General features: G+C 35.9%; 2 long non-coding RNA genes across 2 annotated transcripts; both read right to left on the bottom strand.

Moving 5' to 3' along the window:
* Window positions 1–2,477, bottom strand: LOC118436772. The gene is made up of 3 exons (XR_004835695.1): window positions 1,998–2,477; window positions 840–1,155; window positions 1–756 (listed from the first exon to the last, which is right to left on the bottom strand). It is a non-coding gene; the product is annotated as an uncharacterized LOC118436772 (long non-coding RNA).
* A 46-nt stretch (window positions 2,478–2,523) lies between these two features.
* Window positions 2,524–4,757, bottom strand: LOC118436848. The gene is made up of 3 exons (XR_004835732.1): window positions 4,581–4,757; window positions 3,729–3,884; window positions 2,524–2,632 (listed from the first exon to the last, which is right to left on the bottom strand). It is a non-coding gene; the product is annotated as an uncharacterized LOC118436848 (long non-coding RNA).
* Between the last annotated feature and the right edge of the window lie 654 nt (window positions 4,758–5,411).

Here is a 5,411-nt window from a genome sequence, read left to right as displayed (position 1 = left end):
GCGGGCTTGTAGTTTAAACCGAACTTAAGTCGAAAAATAATTTAAAAAAATTAAAATCTGTTTATGCTGTTATGAAGTATTTAAGGCAAATTAATTAGCTTACACCCACTTCTTTCTACATCATAAATAAATAACAGACGATCTTACAACTAGTATTAAATGTTATTAACAATATTAACAGTATTAACAATACATAGATATGTAATCTGTGTTTTTCGTTATATGTTCACAAACCAACATCACTAATTACCATTCACGCCATCTTAAGAAATATATAGAAAGAGGTCTTAGACCGTCTACATGAGTAGTAATGTAATTAACAAGTCGATACATTTTTGCCACACTACAAAAGGCGTCAATTGGTCAAAGAACGTTCCATCCCCCATCGACAACTTCGATGGCTGACATGATCTCATAAAATGTCTTACCCATTTCGAGGAATTTCTCATTTTCATATATGCCATTAAATTGGAGGATTTAGAGTACGGCTTGGCTATAATTTTGCAGACAATGTGAATTACCACAAAACAATCTAAAGCAGCGATTAAGAACAACAGCAGAATTATGACTGGTGCTTGGTCGTACGAGGTTACCAAGATATAGAGTGATACAGTTTCCCCCACAGCAACGCCTCCCATCCCGACTGGAACTGACGGTTGACACCAAGTATTGTTCTGATAGGTACTTATCAACTGAAGCACTCGGTACTTGTAGAGATGGCAATTACCAATTTGAAGTTTAATTTCCCTCTCTTTGCTGTTAGTATTTAAAAATTCCACAAATGTAAATGAAATTTACTTAAGCAATAAATACCTCAATAAAATTACGCTGTCACTTACTTTTCAATGTAATCCAGAATAAGAAGTTTGACCTCGACGGGATATAGTAAACCGATACACACACCTATCCCTATAGTACCAACGATTGCCACTCAGGCGTATATTTCGTACATTCCCATAACAAATTTGATCACCAACCCTGCTTCTCCGTCATGACTCCAATCCTCACACTTTAGAATAATTGTGCTGGTCAAGACGGGAGGCATGCAAGGTAGAAAGAAACTCATGAGACAAACTGCGCATGGAACCGATATAAAGGTTGATGCAAATATGGCGCAGAATGCAGCGAAATACCGATGAACATAGCCAGACACCCCTGTAAAAATATAGACATACATAAGCGCAAATTATATATCGTTGGCTTACTATTAAGAAATCTGGTTTTGACAGAAATTCAATAAATTTCTCAATATTTTATTTTGTATTGGGAAATTTTAATATATTGTTAAGTATATCAAAATAGTGTTCGCAAATTTACTGGTTCGAAACTATAAATTGTATAAATCAACTTTTACACCTACTATCTGTGTTTTGTGTGTAAATATTTCCAGAGTTTCTGTTACAAATTCAGCATTCTGTTGAAGTCCATTAATTTTTAATAGAACCGATAGTGGCCGGTTTGTTGATTGTTAATTGTCATGTTCATGACGATTATCAAATATATGCGAGACAAATTTAAGTGAAAATTTAAATTTACTGATAACCCAACGTAATGGCCAACTATGTATTTACATATATGTATATCGTCGTACTAATTCATAAAAGACCTAAGTGCAGTCGATGCTTTATTCAGAAAAGACCTAAGTGCAGTCGGTGTTTAATTCAGAAACCACCGAAGTGCAGTCGATGTTCAATTCAGAAAAGACCTAAGTGCACAGAAAAAAAGTAAAAAAAGACTTATGTGCAAGTATGTATTTACTTATGGCTAAATCTTGCCAAAATGATTTTTCCTATATATCGCGCGATTTAGCCATAAGTAAATACATACTTTCACATAGGTCTTTTTTCACTTTTTTTCTGTGCACTTAGGTCTTTTCTGAATTAAACACCGACTGCACTTAGGTCTTTTCTGAATTTAGCATCGACTGCACTTAGGTCTTTTATGAATTAGTACGACGATATGCTATGTATTTACCGGTTTTATTTTTGCATATTTACCTTCCAAAATTAGTCGCACTTCTGTATCGATGCAGGCATTTAGCAGTGTCAGCATCTCATTTCTCACCCTTTCGTAATGCAACAATCCGATTGTTATGACTCCATTTAGAAACCCAATGTATGCAATGAGGACATATTTCCAGTTTGGTAATGGTGCCAGCCAATTCGTTCGTAGCCAATTTAGTGCCCCACAAACATGTATGACAGTAGTGAAAAGGGCAAATGAAAGAGGAAAGATTGTCTTCAAACTGATATGTGGTAGTCCGAATTTCTTGGAAAATTTCACCGAAACAATCTTGGTGCAGTTGAATAATTTAAAAATATTCACAACCAATGGAACATTCGATGAGGGCAGTTCTAATAAAGCTGATGATTTAAACTTCATTTTAGAGTTTTGATTGTGAAAATAAATTTCCTAAATGGAGATATAGTACTGCGATGAGTGTTCTAATTGGGAATTCTGATAAAGAAAATAAAACCAAATGTTAATGAATATATTTGTCGAGAACTTTAGTATGTATATTTCCGCAAATACGTATCTACGACGCCAGAATAAATGTTATTGCTCTGTATACCGTAAAACCTCTATTTATAGCCCTATTCCAATTAGAGCCGGTCTCCACATATAGCCGGGCCTGAAAACCAAGATTCCAAAATTTTAGCCGGGTACCTAATTATAAGCGGGTCTTTAATTATGGCCGGGTCTTTAATTATGGCGTGTATTGTCCGTTGCGTTCCCCTTCATAGCCCATTCAAGAAAAACGTTGCACATTATGCTAATCAACGAATAAGTTCAACTACTAATTTTTACCTATTAATTTCAAATTTATAATGGATATAATCATGACAGAAAATTTTCCGAAAACCTTCTAAACTATGCTTAAAGATGCAGATATAAAGTAAGTGGGCTACTGATGGCATAACGTTTTAAATTATAAAACTAAAATTTGGTCAACATGAATTACACGTGATTTTGTTACATTTAAAATTTTAGGCCCATGAAGATTTAGCCGGGTCCGTGACCAACAGTCGTGGATTTTAGCCCCGGTAATCAATAGAGGATTTACGGTAATCTTGGATACATAGTCGTTCGTTCAGAGTTTGGTATTCTGGATTTAAGGTTTGACAGCTATACTTATTAGCTCACCCTGCGTAGCACCAGAGCTATTGAATTCCTCTTGTCCGTCTGTCCGTCTGTTAACGAGTTTTTTGTATCAATTGATGCTAATTAAAAATCCCCTTGACCATTATTGAATAAGTTTGGCGCACCATTGGTATTGAACAAACCGAATCAATTTTTTTAATAAATTAATAGCACCGTTGGTATCTGACAATCGGTAACACAAAATGATGCGAAATAATTGGGGGATGGGATGCAAAACGCACCAATAGTGCAGAATATCCGGGAGAAATAGTCATATAATTTTGACATAAAGTTTTCAAAATGATCGCTGACCGTTCGTAGGCAATTCTGCAACAGTGATGCACAAGCCTTGGGAACTTACTCGTTGCATAAAAATTATTGATCTATTTTGATGGATTTTTCTGCACCATTGAGGCAAAATTGCATTCAAATTGGTGCAAGACTATATAAAATGTATGATCTATTTTGTCGGCTTATTCCGCACCTTCGGTGCAACGTTCTGTCTCAATCATTATGACAGGGTGAGCGGTTTATTCAATTATTAAATCCCATTTAGGGTACAAAACAGTACTGAATGAAATTGTCACCTGCTAATTAATTACGGAGGTCCTCATTTACTAATTTCCGGGGATTTTAGAGGCAATTTGGCGTTTGATGACGCTTGGCTGCAGGGTGTGGTGTAAAATGCTGTCGACGTTTCGGCCACTTCTTTCTTATTTGTGACACGAAAATGCGTCGCAAATCTATTGAAGCAAGTTCAAAATTTCAATTTAAATATCTCTGACAAGGGACACTCACGACCTGTCGTTTGAGTCCAGGGTACCCACTATGTTTTTTAGAATCTACTAGGACCCCTGATGAAGGATTCATTCATATTTCCGTGTAAAACTCATATTTGGCCCAATGGCGTGGCGCCAAACTTAAAAATTTGCATTTTCGACCAATCTCAAACCCCCATAACTTTCGCAGTTTATGTCGGATTTTTAAAATTTTATGCTTAAAATGATCAGAAAAGTCGAAATTTTAAAGAAAAAAATAAAAATAAAAAAATTTTAATTTTTGAGATATTTTTAGCATTTTTTCGACGAACCCGAAATTTCGAAATTTTGCGAAAAGTTAAAAGCGATAATTTTGGAAAAAATTTCATACAATACGAAAGTTGAACTCCTTGTCATGATTTTTGCCAAAAATTTTGAAAATCCGTCCAGGATTTCAAAAGTTACGGCGGTTTTAAAATGAAAAACCTTCAAATTTGGCGAATTTAGCGCCACGCCATGGCGCCAAATATAAGTTTTACACGGAAATATGAATGAATCCTTCATCTGGGGTCCTAGTAGATTCTAAAAAACATAGTGGGTACCCTGGACTCAAACGACAGGTCGTGAGTGTCCCTTGTGAGTCCAAAACAATACGATTCAAAATAGATAAAAATGTGCTACGTGCAGGATGACTTTGCCGGAAATTGAGATCTTAGCTCAAACAATCTAGGGAATAGTGGAGCTGATGAAATGTCAAACTTATAGTATTATTCAGTGCGAAGGATGAAATGTTGGCTCCTCAATGTAAATGCTGACTAACTGCACAAAAAATATTTAGTACTGGGATTGGGCCGTTATGCAAAATGGCAGACAAATGAATATAAAGTGCACGACAACCAACATTTTACTGTGGAGCTGGGAGAGATATGTGGCTTGACCAAGTGATAGGGAAACGTACATAAAATATGAATTATGAAAGATGTATGAATGCCCAATTTAGGATTAGTTCTCTATTCATATGGTATTCACATTGTTATATATTCAATTAAGCGCAATTCGGTTGGCGCAACTCATACATAATGTAAAAACACAATCGGGTACTATCAAACTTTATCTTCAACTGCAAAAATAAATAAATAATAGCCGACGTTGTATCTGGCACACATTCCAGCAAAATCAATTTCTACTAAGCTCGATCAATCGATTGAAATTTTTTTTTATTGTAAAGTGAAGCCATATAAGGCGAAGACTTTATCCGTCCACCGGTTTTCCGATCTGTCTACCTGTTCAGCCTGCTCATTATTATAGACGTGAGAACGCATTTATGTATATACTGACGATCGTTTAGCAGCACGATACATCGTGGAGATTCTATGGACTTTAGAGATATTTTGGATAACCACTCCCACGACCAGCGGCGAGGTTATCCCGGTTTGTGTGATGCTTATGCAAGTCGAGGAAGAAACAATTATTTCTACACTAGCCTATAAGCCCGTCTTAAAGACGGTCCAA

This window comes from Folsomia candida, unplaced genomic scaffold (genome assembly GCF_002217175.1).
Source record: "Folsomia candida strain VU population unplaced genomic scaffold, ASM221717v1 Fcan01_Sc010, whole genome shotgun sequence".
Lineage (NCBI taxonomy): Eukaryota > Metazoa > Arthropoda > Collembola > Entomobryomorpha > Isotomidae > Folsomia > Folsomia candida.
This window is presented reverse-complemented; position numbering and strand designations above follow the sequence as displayed.